Source organism: Eubalaena glacialis, chromosome 2 (genome assembly GCF_028564815.1).
Source record: "Eubalaena glacialis isolate mEubGla1 chromosome 2, mEubGla1.1.hap2.+ XY, whole genome shotgun sequence".
NCBI classification, from domain to species: Eukaryota; Metazoa; Chordata; class Mammalia; order Artiodactyla; family Balaenidae; genus Eubalaena; species Eubalaena glacialis.
In genome coordinates this window covers 82637487-82651342 of record NC_083717.1, presented here as the reverse complement: position 1 = coordinate 82651342, position 13856 = coordinate 82637487, and the positions used below count along the sequence as shown (strand labels likewise).

At 36.0% G+C, this 13856-nt stretch overlaps 1 protein-coding gene and 1 pseudogene across 4 annotated transcripts in view; one reads left to right on the top strand and one right to left on the bottom strand.

The window, feature by feature from the left end:
* The window catches only part of ATOSA (atos homolog A), an 85983-nt gene that overhangs the window by 46741 nt on the left and 25386 nt on the right, over positions 1–13856 (bottom strand). The gene's annotated exons all lie outside the window — the stretch shown is intronic.
* Positions 11207–11416, top strand: LOC133085178 (translation machinery-associated protein 7-like; annotated as a pseudogene).

Here is a 13856-nt window from a genome sequence, read left to right as displayed (position 1 = left end):
ACAATTCCACTCCTGGGTATTTATCCAAAGAAAACAAAAACACTAATTGGAAAAGATATATGCACTCCTATGTTCACTGCAGCATTATTTACAATAGACAAGATATGGAAGCAACCCAAGCACCCAGCAAAAGATGAATGGATAAAGAAGATATGGTTTATATATACAATGCAATACTACCCATAAAAAAGAATGAAATTTTGCCATTGCAACAACATGGATGGACCTAGAGGGTATCATGCTAAATGAAATAAATCAGACAGAGAAAGACAAATACTGTATGATTTCAGTTATATATGGAATCTAAAAAAACAAAACAAATGAGCGAACATAACAAAACAAAGTTATAGATATAGAGAACAAATTGCCAGAGTGGAAGGGGGTTGGTTGCCAGAGTGGAAGGTGGTGGGGGGAGAAAAGAAATAGGTCATGGGTATGAAATGTACAGTGTGGGGAATATAGCCAGTAACTATGTAATATCTTTGGTATGGTGACATATCGTAACTAGACTTATCATGGTGATTATTTTGAAATGTATAAATACCAAATCAGTATGTTGGTGCAACAGGAACTAATATAGTGTTGGATGTCAACTGTACTTCAAAAACAAAAAAACTAACGCACTCATAGAAAAAGAGATCATTGTGGTTACCAGAGGCAAGGGGTGGGTGAAGGGGGAATTGGAAGAAGGTGTTCAAAAGGTACAAACTTCCAGTTATAAGATAAATAAGTACTAGGGATGTAATGTACAATATGATAAATATAATGAACACTGCTGTATGTTACATATGAAAGTTGTTAAGGCAGTAAATCCTAAGAGTTCTCATCACACAAAAAAAGGTTTTTTTCTCTGTTCTTTAATTTTGACATGATGGATGTTCACTAAACTTATTGTGATAATCATTTCATGATGCAGGTAAGTCAAATTATTATGCTGTACACCTTAAACTTATACAGTGCTGTGTGTCAATTATATAGAGAGAGTATGATCCTATTTTTGTTTAAAAAGAGTTTTAAGACATCTAATATTATATATACTTACATGAGGACAGGGGAAAGAGTAAAGATACATGCACAGAACTATAGATACTGTTTACCCCTGGGAAAGTAGGCATAGGAAGAGGTAAGGAGTTTTCCCTATTTGTTTATACACTTTTTGTTTGTCTGAATTTTGTTTCAAACACCATGTACTATTACTGTAATTTTTTAATCAAATTTTTCAAAACTGGGGGAGGGGGCAGTGAGAATCAAATAAAGATACATGCCTTTAAAGGCTTTTAAAAATCACAGATAAGAAATACCTACCATAAAAACTAGAGGATTACCAACTTTTTACTTTGCTAGATATTTTTTAAAAGACTACTGAAATAGAGAACTCCTAAAATGACTAATTATATATAAAACTTTAAGACCTCTATCTTATATAAACTTTCCAAGACAGAACAATATTATTTAACAACAGTTCAAATATATATACAGTGATTAAGGGAAAAATATTGAGTATCTACCATACACCAGTGTTTCTCAAATTTTAATTTTTCTAAGTATTATGGTAGACAGAGTAATGACCCCCCAAAAAATGTCCATGTCCCAATCTCTGGAACCTGTGTATATGTAACTTTACATTGAAAAGGAACTTTGAGGATGTGATTACGTTAATCTTGAGATGGTGGAGGAGAGGTCCCTGGATTATCCTGGTACGCCCAACATAATCACAAATCCTTATGAAAAAGAGGCAGGAGGTAGAGGTGAAAGATGATGCTACATTGCTACCTCTGAGGACTGGTGAAGGGGCCATGAGCCAAGGAAAATAGGAGGCCTCTAGAAAGCTATAAAAGTCAAAGAGACAGACTTTCCCCTAAAGCCTCCAGAAGGAGAACACAGCCCTCTGGACCCACTGTAAACTTCTGACCCCAGAACTCTGAGACCATAAATGTATGTTGTTTTAAGTCATAAAGTTGTGGCAATTTCTTACAGCAGAAATAGGATCCTAATACAAGTATCATCTTAGGAGCTTGCAGAAAATGTATATTCCCAGGTCCTACTCCCAGAGATTCTGACTCAGGAGGTCTGCATGTTTAATAAGAAAGCTCTATGCCTCTGATGCAGGTGATCTCTGAATCATACTTTGAGAAATAGCACTTTAGATCATACATCAAAATAAATACCTCACAGGTAAAAAGAATCATATCTAAATTTTAACGGGGAAAACTAGCAGAATATTCAATATGTATTTATTTGACCTGTGGAATAACGAGACCGTTCTCAGCTTGAAAAGAGAAAAATACACACAAAGGAAAATATTGGCAGATTAAAATGTTTTAAATCTAAATTTTATATATTTCTTTTTCTATTTCTTAAAGGTAAAAAGTAGAAGGGGACTTCCCTGGTGGTGCAGTGGTTAAGAATCCACCTGCCAACGCAAGGGACACGGGTTCAAGCCCGGGTCTGGGAAGATCCCACATGCCACGGAGCAACTAAGCCCGCGAGTCACAACTACTGAGCCTGCATGCCACAACTACTGAAGCCCGTGCGCCTAGAGCCCGTGCTCTGCAACAAGAAGCCCGCGCACCGCAACGAAGAGTAGCCCCCACTCGCCGCAACCAGAGAAAGCCCGTGCACAGCAACAAAGACCCAATGCAGCCAAAACTTAATAATAAATTTATTTAAAAAAAGAATGGAAAATATTTCTATACTATATGGTTGACAAAGTGTTCCTATTTATATTACATTATTCTATATGCTATTTTAATTAAACTTACTATTTCAAAAGTTGAAAAGAGAAAGAATTCGCATAAGGTGAAATAAAAAGAGTAAACACATAGAGAGGAATGTTTACTCTCTCTAGAGAGGATGTTTAATCAAAGAAATACCAATTAAAACCATATTGAAAATCCATGTTTTATCTACTATAATAGTAAAGTTAAAAAAATTTTTTTAATTATCTGTGAAAAATGGTTTGAGTGATGTTATGTCAACATGATGGAATATCCAACAGCCATTAAAATAATTATATTATTTAGAAAAATGCACTCAAAATCCATTAAGTTAAACAGCAATACATACAATTTTATATTTAAGACTTTTTTCAATAATGTATAAACTGATATAAAGATGATCTGAAACAATGACAATATAAAAAACTAAAATAAGTTTGCTAAAGTTTGCTAAAATAAGCTCTCTAAAGCTTCTGAAGATTTTTAAATACTTTACTTCTTAAAAACAAAATTAGAAAGAAAAAAAGTACTATCTATCTATCTTTTTACTTTCACCATCATTTCATAAAAGAAATAACAAAAATTTAACAGTCATGATCCAGACAAAGGGGTCTCTCTTGAGAAAGGCTGCCATCTTTTCCATGGACAAATGAAAAGCTTACGTTAGACTAGCACAGGTCTGAGGACCAATCTTTGGGAACCACTACTACTACCCTGAAAACTACTTGACTTCAGGCCCTGTATGAATAGTAACCAAGAGCCCAACTACAGTTCTCTGGGGGTTCTTCCTCTTTCTCTCTCCACTGCTCCCACTTCAATCAGCCTGAGAAACTTATCTATCATTTGAAGGAGCAATGATAGGGAGGGTAGAGACCATGTTCCACAAAAGTGGAAAACTGCCAATTCTTAAAAAAAGGGGGCAATGGACCAGAAGTCAATGAGAAAGATAGCTTGCCAAAAAGAAAATGAGATGATGTAATAGCACCAAGAAAGAATACCCACTGGTTCCTACAGTGATCCAACCAGTTGAAGCAGGGAGACAATGCCACCCTTTTAACCATTTGTTTGTTCAAGTGGATTCATTCATTAACCTCTGTGCAAATGTGGGGAGATCAATTATTTTGAATGGAGGTTGCAGTTTAGTTGTAAATGGCTATTGTAAAGATATCACCTTGCTATATAAGGTTGGTAAGAAAAGAAACAATACTTTTTTCTCTCTAATTTTTTCTTCCTCAAAGGCAGTTTTCATATTGTTCTATTTCCCCTTTAAAATGGGTAACTCTGCCAAAGACAGTATCCTTTGATAAAGATAATGATCAAGCAGGGGGATTTAATGCTAATGTAATGCTTTTAATTAACGTTTTATTGGATAACTCTGTGGTCATTATTGTCAACTTCAATCAGCCAAGTACAGGATATTTCCTAGAACCAGATTAAACTGGTTTTAGTTCAGCCAGTATACACACAATTAGAACTATCGTCAGTCGAGCATAGCTATTATCATCAAGCAATTATTTATTGTTATATTATTCCACAATCATCTGTTTAGAAGATAAACTTGCCAATATGCTTTAATTCCATATTTAACTTACATCTTTTACCTAAATTTTGATAGCTAAATAAATCTTAACACCAACATTTATACTTGTAACAGATCTTAAAATTGACAGATCTCTCAATAAAACAGAAAACAAATGAAAAAAATTTTATAGTAACTTGCAAAAAGTATAAAAATGCTATACTAGAAGCCAGAAGATCTGGATTCTAATTTCAGCTTTGTCATGAACTGGTTCCAAGACTTTGGGAAAGGTCAATTAAATGCAAACTCACTTGTAAAATGAAGGAATGTGAAACTAGATGGCCCCTTCCAATTTAAATAATATCTGATTCTACATGTGCCAATTTTTGGAGTTATAAAATACTATCATCCCATTTGCTGTCGGTACCACTTTGTCCACAAGCACAGACTGATCCTGGTACATCTAGCCTACCACAAACTAAAAATAATCATGGGGGTGCTGGTCAGAGTACAAAACTTGTCCCAACTACAGCTGTTTTTGCTTTCTGTGACTCAAAATCTTAGAATTTTCTATGCCTCCTCCCTTTCTCCCGTCTCCAATAAGTAAAGTCTGACTGCTTCTATTAACAATCTCCCATATCTGATCCCTCACCATTCCCAGTTTGGCCAGAGCATTGGTTTCATAAAGAGAAGCAATGAGAGATGAGGTAAAAAAGGACGCTATATAACTTTTTTAAACCTCTTCTGTCATTACTGCCTTTTATGCATCCAATGGTCTGGCTCACCTGATCTTATTCTCTCCCAGAGCCACATCAAGATATCCCACCCCTCCGTATTCCACTGAATCACTATAATTTCTTGTTTCCAGCACTCCCCTCCTGGCAAGCCTCATAGCCCCACCTCAGTTGTTTTAATCCTTCTCTCCAACTATTCCAGTATTCTTAAAGCCACACCATGGAAAAACTTTGTGGTAAGGAGGTGATTCATCCTTTGTGCTCCAACTCTCCTAATACTCTTACTGCTTTTCCATTCTTGATAGCCCACTAATTTACCAATAAGTCCCAAAAATTATAGCTAGTGACTCAAAAATCACTTCAACTAACTTTTTAAAAACTGCATTTTAAAGGTTCAAATCTCACCATTTATACAAGCCTTCTAAAATATTCTTTGGAACAGTTTTAAAATTTTCTTCATAAAGAATTTGCTATTAAGTTCATTCAAAATTAGATTTGTTTGTTACACTTGTGCATGGGTTTTTAAAATTACATTTTCTAACAATCTCTACTCTTATGAAGTTAAAAATTTAACTTTACCACTTGATCAAAGTTCTACAGATTAAAAGAACAGGGTATGATATGACCCGGCAATCCCACTACTGGGCATATACCCTGAGAAAACCATAATTCAAAAAGAGTCATGTACCACAATGTTCATTGCAGCTCTATTTACAATAGCCAGGACATGGAAGCAACCTAAGTGTCCATCGACAGATGAATGGATAAAGAAGATGTGGCACATATATACAATGGAATATTACTCAGCCATAAAAAGAAACGAAATTGAGTTATTTGTAGTGAGGTGAATGGACCTAGAGTCTGTCATACAGAGTGAAGTAAGTCAGAAAGAGGAAAACAAATACCGTATGCTAACTCATACAGATGGAATCTAAAAAAAAAACAAAAAATGGTTCTGAAGAAGCTAGGGGCAGGACAGGAATAAAGATGCAGACGTAGAGAATGGACCTGAGGACATGGGGAGGGGGAAGGGTAAGCTGGGATGAAGTGAGAGAGTGGCATGGACTTATAAATACTACCAAATGTAAAATAGATAGCTAGTGGGAAGCAGCCGCATAGCACAGGGAGATCAGCTTAGTGCTTTTTGACCACCTAGAGGGGTGGGATAGGAAGGGTGGGAGGGAGATGCAAGAGGGAGGAGATATGGGGATATATGTATATGTATGGCTGATTCACTTTGTTATAAAGCAGAAACTAACACACTACTGTAAAGCAATTACACTCCAATAAAGATGTTAAAAAAAAAAAAGAACAGGGTATGAAATAATGCAATGAGCTCTAGTTCAGCTTAAACACACAATTCTTCACTAGGTCTTATCCCAGCTCATCTGGTCCTATTATACCCTCCCATGATGTTTTATTGTTTTTAGGAGAAGAGCTCATTGTACCTTATGCTTTTCTTTCCTAAAACTTAGCACAGATAAAAATAAATCACTATTTGCCTCTTTTCTCTAACCCACTAAGCTCCATGAGAACAAGGACCAACTCTCTTACAGTTACCCAGCACAGCACTTAGCATGAAGAAGCTCTCAAACACTTGTTGAAATACTGAATGGTTAATGTTCCATCATATTTTGTTTTCTGCCTATTTCAGCTTATTTCTGGTTAAAGTGATAAAGGCTTGCTGTTACCCTTTCCAGATAATTATCATTTTATTCTTCTCTTGGATTTGACATTTTGCACTGAAATAGTTTTTGTGAGTTTTTTTTTAATGCCCTTATTATATAATTTTCTTAAACGGGACAAAGAAATATTTGTTTTTAAAATAAAGAAATTGCATTAGGTAATCACCACATCTCTAGCCCCGGGCAAAAACATTTACATTTTAAAAAATAAAAAAGAGAGCGTACTTTCTGAATTCTAATTTCCATATTGGTTATTGGAATTTCTAGATCTCAACAGTCTTTTAAGGGGTAACAGAGAATTCATCATACCAACCTATTGATTGCTCATGTGATGAGTTGGGGGCAACTTAAGCTCTAGAAAGAAAACTGTATTTTAAGTAATTTAAAGACTGGCTACAAGGTAAGAGTGGAAAAAAGAAGTATCTACATGTCAAAAAATTCAAGTGAAATCCAGCTCTTCTCCAGAAGGCAATGGGAGAATGCCTTCAAGTAGAGGACAGTCTTATGGAGCACATTCAGATAAGTCTAATTCGGGGTGATGCCTGATAGATAATAAAGGTGTTACTAGAATGCTTAGGTGGGAACTCAGTCTTAGATATCAGAAAAAGCTCCCAGAAGACTTGATATTTAAAATGAAAGAATTAGGGAATTCCTTGGTGTTCCAGTGGTTAGGGCTCGGTGCTTCTATTGCAGGGGGCACGGGTTCGATCCCTGGTGGGAGAACTAAGATCCCCCATGCTGTGTGGCATGGCCAAAAAAAAAAGAAAAAGAAAGAAAGAATTAGACCTAGTCAGTGTTACTGAGGTGTTCTTTTGTTTTGCCTCCTTAAGTTCAGGTTGCCAGAACTGTGCTTTTAGCCACGTATCATAGATGCACGGGCACAAACTTAGAGCTACACAGATTTTATTCATTTCCTTTTTACTTGCACTGACCCTACTTTTTAATTTCTCTGTGCTCTGTGTAAACCATTAACCCTAATTCACCACTGTTTCAGGGCCTGAAAATCCTCAAGTAGAAAATACTGTCCTTTCCACTTTTGTAGGAATATTCCTGATTATATGGGTGTTATCACTCCACACCACATGCAGAAAGAACCACGGGACAAAAAGCTGAGAAAATGCTGCCACAAAAGGAAACAAAGTCCTGGGCTTCCCTGGTGGTGCAGTGGTTAGGAATCTGCCTGCCAATGCAGGGGGTCATGGGTTCGAGCCCTGGTCCGGGAAGACCCCACATTGCCACGGAGCAACTAAACCCATGTGCCACAACTACTGAGCCTGTGTGCCACAACTATGAAGCCCATGTGCTTAGAGCCCGTGCTGCACAACCACAGAAGCCACCGCAATGAGAAGCCTGCACACTGCAACGAAGAGTAGCCCCTGCTCGCTGCAACCAGAGAAAAGCCCACATGCAGCAACGAAGACCCAACGCAGCCAAAAATAAAATAAATTTATTTAGAAAAAAAAAAGGAAACAAAGTCCTGTCTCTCAAAACCACAAGTTCTAGATTTAGCTATACACTCAAAAGATGACCCTGTGCTAAAAAAGCAACAATCCACTATTCTAGTTCTGTTTTGTTTTGTTCCAGCTTTACTAATCCCAGATAACTGGCACATAACTTTCCAAAATTACTCTCAAGCTTAACCTAATTTAGTCTTTCTTACATTTTTATCTCGTGGGAATATGGTTACAACATAGGCTGGTCCCCAAAAATACATTCTGTCCTTTCAACCTCCTTCCCTCTACCACATGCATGACTCCTACTTCTAAGTACTCTTAACATTCATATTTTCCACTGACTGTGTGCTGGTATGTGTGAACCCTAAAACTCCAGCAGAAATAAAAAGTGGATAGAGAGTTGTTTTTAATTAAGAGTTGAAAACTTGCGCATACACACTAAGATCAGTTCTGCTCAGTTCTCTTGAACAAAGATGGAATTAGGTAACATCCGTTGCAGTGGACCTATCATCTCTAGTGCAGAGCAATTTCTGGAAGAGCATCTAGGTGAAAACCTAAGGCCATAGGAGGTGTCTTCTAGGTCTCCTCTTATCTCAGTCTACAACTCAGAGATGATATGTAGGTGCTGGGGACCTAGATATTACATTCCAGGCCTGGTCCTTTTGTACTAGGTTCTTTATCAGAAGCCCATCCAGAATATAGGAGTCAGCGCAGGAATATGGGGTACTCCCTAGGACAAATCCATTTGCAAGAGTATTAATGTACGGAGTACATGTTAGAACATTTTCCCTCTCCTCAGAAGTTACAAAACAGCATCCCATGTTCACCACTTAACACTTTGCTTGTATACATATCGTGAAGTTCTTATCCAGTTTGTTTTAAACCTCAGTTCTCTAAACTTAATGCTTTTATTCTCTGACTAAAGGCAAATTATGTTTAACAAGATTTCTTAATTTAAGAGAATTTATGAACCTCTGGATATTTTCCACAAAATTATGCATGTATACACAGATGCATTTTTTTCCTAGCAAGAGGGTTGATATTTTTCAGCAGATTCTCAAAAGGGTTAGTACCCTAAATGAGAAACAATGACATAGAGCAATCTTTTTTTTCTATTTCTGTGTGGATATTTTTCAGAAAAAAATGATTTAAGGTAAACAAATACACCAATGCAATGCAATCAGGTAAAATCAGGATACTTATTTCTAAAAAGGTTCTCCTACCCTTTTTGTTAGATGTGAAATAGTCTCTGGACCCAATGCAGAAGCCACTTGGGCAGTACCACTGAATGCATTGACAGTGAAAAAATGGAGTACACTTGCAAGAGACTGTCTTTTCTTTACATTTGCTTGTTCTCTAATCCTCAGTAGGCTAAACTTTATCTTCAGCAAATTGGAAGACTAAATATGTTTATGTGGGCTTCCCTGGTGGCGCAGTGGTTAAGAATCCGCCTGCTAATGCAGAGGACACGGGTTCAAGCCCTGGTCCGGGAAGATCCCACATGCCGCGGAGCAACTAAGAGCCTGTGTTGCGCACCTAGAGCCGGTGCTCCGCAACAAGAGAAGCCACCGCAATGAGAAGCTCGCGCACCGCAACAAAGAGTAGCCCCCGCTCACTGCAACTAGAGAAAGCCCGCGCACAGCAACGAAGACCCAACAGAGCCAAAAATAAATAAATTTATAAAAAAAAAAAAGTTTATGTAAGAATCACAAAATCTTAGCACTTGATGAAAATATGAAAACCAGGATGGGAACCCAGATTAACCCTCTCTCCCAAAATAACTTAAAATTATCACCACCCAAAGCAATGAAAATACTGTGCTCAGTTGAAAAGAACCTGAAATTTTGTGTACTTATTAAAATGACAAAAGAGCATTTTCTGAACATTTTGGCTAATAAGTTTGAGTTTTAAAATTTTAGCCCTACACCACCATATTTTTATTCTGTAAATTCTTATATTTCAAAACAGTTACATTCATCATGTATGTGACAATATTTAATTTCTGGCTTCCAGACAGCTGGCTTGTCCCTTGTCATTAATGAGTGGTAAATACAAGGTCACCCTTAGCCCAATCCTAGTTGAGGAATTCAAAAGAAAAGTCAGAAATGAGCTACTTCCCAGTAAACAAATCCCCGGTGGATTTACCAACTCTAGTCAGTCAGCCCAGCACTTGTGGGCACTTGTATGCACACACAGGTGTGCACACACACACACACACACGCACACCAAAAATAACACTACATCAAACAAATTTTTTTCTGCCTTCTCTTCTTCATTTATCTTCCCATTTACTCATTATTTCCTTGCCATTATTGACTATTATCTTTCTTCAGAGGTTTAGTCACATACTTCCCTATCAGCCTTGCCCTTTCTTCTGCCCAAATCCCCAAACTTCCACGACTTTCTGGGTCATAAAGTAAATTGAGACATCTGCATAAAAGTATATCTGCATATGTGAAATTTAGAGGAAAAATATAAAAAACTATATTTAAAATTCTCAGAATTTAAAAATGTAGAATAATTTTAAAGAAAAGAGAATGGTTAATATTTAGCAAAAAATATTACGTAAATAACAGGGATTGTAAATAACTGGCGGAGTTCCCCTTTCATACTCTGGATGACAAGAAGCCTACAGCAAAATCTGAGGCCCATCTATGTATGACTCTTAGGGCCGGGCTATTTTTTCTACCCTATCTTGACTACTTCCTGTAATTTATAATTTTAATGTCCCTGTGCTTATCATAAACCTTATAATTCAAATCCTTTGATGTTCAGAAGTCTTTAAATGAGTAAAATTGAGACCAGTGAAGAACAAGGCAACATTTCCAGTTTCTCAAGTAACAGTCATCATACTACCACTTATAACTCAGCCTCATCACAAAGGATTATATAATCAGATTCAAGCAATACGGTAAACAACTATGTTTTTAAAACTTGGATCTTTGATTTTAGATACAACGGCATCTGAAGATTTAAAAAAAAAAAGATTTACTATGCTCTTGCAAAAGCAATATAGTTTATGCAACAGCACTGTTGCTACATGAAAATGCTTGATAAAATGTTGTTAAGAGGCATCTGGTGGCAGGGTCTGGGGAAGGGGCGGCAGGCGCCATGTCGGGCCATGAAAGTGGCAAGAAGAAGCCCCTGAAGCAGCCCAAGATGCAAGCCAAGGAGATGGATGAGGAAGATAAGGCATTCAAGCAGAAACAGAAGAAGGAGCCAAAGAAACTCGAGGAGCTAAGAAACAAAGGCCGCGGGGAAAGGCCCCCTGGCCACAGGTGGAATTAAGAAATCTGGTAAAAAGTAAGCTGTTTCTAGACTCCACGTATTGTGTCCAGGCAAGTTAATGAACAACACACACACATACACATGTGCACACAGCAGCAGCAACAACAATCTATGGGGTCGGGGGAGGGGTGGGGGGCAGGGGTAAAAAATGAGAATCCAGATTTGCTACCAGATATTATCAAATGTCTACTTATCAAAAAAAAAAAAAAAAGTAAGCTGTTCCTTGTGCCTGAGGCAATGATGATCCTTAATTCCATTCCTGTTTAAACATCTGGATTCCCTGCCATAACATCTGTTGCCACCTATAGCTAGAATGAAGTGTTGTCTTGGAACCTATTGTACATTTAAGAATAAACTTTTGTAACAACAACAACAATAAATCATTAAAAAAGAAAGTGTTGTTAAGACAAAACTTCCCTGCCTAGCTGACTATAATAATCAAATCTTTTTTGGATTCAGAACATGAACAAGTGATGGAATTTCTGTAAGAAGGAGTCAAAGAAACATTGTATGATAGAGCACTTAGAGCATACATGTAGGAATCAAACGTTTGGGATAATACTTGCTGTAGGAATGATTTTTCACAAAAGACCAAAAGAAAAAGAAATACTCAGATTGTTACCCCTTCCCAGACTGAAATTTTAAATTACGGAACTTTTTTTTGAAGAACTATAATGAAATACTATTTTCATATTATTGCCTGGTGATTTAAGAATAAACAAAAAAAATTATTTTATTTAAAATAAAATCTGTTACAGCAATCACACTGCATCTGATAAATATAAGAACTTCTATTTGCTATTGTATCAAGTGGCTAAGAGAAAAAAGTAATCACTATTTTCGAGAACTGAAGTATTTTTCTATTTTCAAGTACAAAGAAGTATAGTTAATTTAAAGATTTGACACAGAATAAGACAATTAAAATTCTATTGTCAAATAATAGATAAATTCAAAGAGTTGAAATATGTTAGCAATGTCACTAGCCTTGACCAGAGGAACTTTCAGATGTGTAAGACATGTAAGAACCATCTTTAGGTGCTGAGCCCAGGAATAAAATCTGGGATTCTGCCAAGACTATTCCTCCTGCAACACAAGGCAAAGCTTTTATGTGACACAACAGTAGATCCAAATTTCTTGCCAATATCATGTACCTTTATTTTTGCAGCATATGAATGAAATCATCCTGCTCTTGGAAAGTCTGTTAATTCTTAAGAAATAAACCAAGGGGAAGGGAGTAGTAAACCTATTCAAGCAACATTTTGGTTTCTGTGGTTGTATAATTAAAAAATAAAATAGTAATTGATGAGAGTGATAGCTAAAAAAAAATGGAAATAACTAGATTGACTTCCATGTGGTTAGAGCTACATTTGATGAACTTGGGTCTAACTCAGCATACCTCTGCCTCCCATCCCTGCTCTTCTCATAGCTCCTCTTCTGCAAATGAGTACTTTATATTGCGAAGGCCACCAAGTCCAAAAAATATAATAGCTTTCCTTATTTTGCCATAATTTTTATAACTCCTATCAAGTTCAAGTTTGGGGGTACACGTAACGAACTGAAAAAACTAAGAAATGCCAGTCTTTTAAAGTTTAGCAACATGTAGGTTCACATAAAACACTTTTTTAACGTTTAAGGCCAATTTATTTTGTAAATTTTCATCTACTATTTGAAATCCTTAACTTACTATAAATATATATGTATCTTTAAAAATGATCAGTAATGGGTGCAAAAGCATGAAATGTATTTTGAGTTCTTTTCAAGAAAAGATATATCTCTCCTCTCTTATCAAATAATGCTACCCTTTCTTAATGACAAGCACTTCTTGAAGAGAACAACAATATCAAAACCAATCCTATTCCAAAATATATCATTTGTAGAGATAAAAAATAAAGCTTGAATATTAACTTGGAATTTATATTATATTAATTTTATTCAGACATAAATTACCTAGTGAATTAAAAAGGAGCCACTTACACAACCGGTGAAACTGGATAAGCAAAAGAAAATTGTTCATAAATGGGCAATATACTAATTAGTATTCTGTTCTGCTTTAATTAATTTAAAAGAATCATTAAATCAACTATGTAAAATATAATTTCACAGTATTTGAAATTATGTAAAACTTTTCTTTATATCTAAGATATTTTAAAACTTGCCTATAATTAGTTGGATAAACTGGCTTTTCCAGATCTCATAAACTGTAACCCATATTCTGTTCAATTATTACAAATATTGAATTAGGTTCAATTTAATAAGACTGTACTATATTTGCAGTATTAACTAAGTCAGATATGGAATTATTATATTTAATTAAGGTTTACTTTAATTTTAAAATATTATCTTAAACATTTCTGGTTTGTCTTCAAAATCCTTTATTTTTTCAGTTTTCTATATGGACATTTAATAGAACATGCCACTACCTTTGCAGTTGGATTTTACTACTATCCTTTATCTGAACT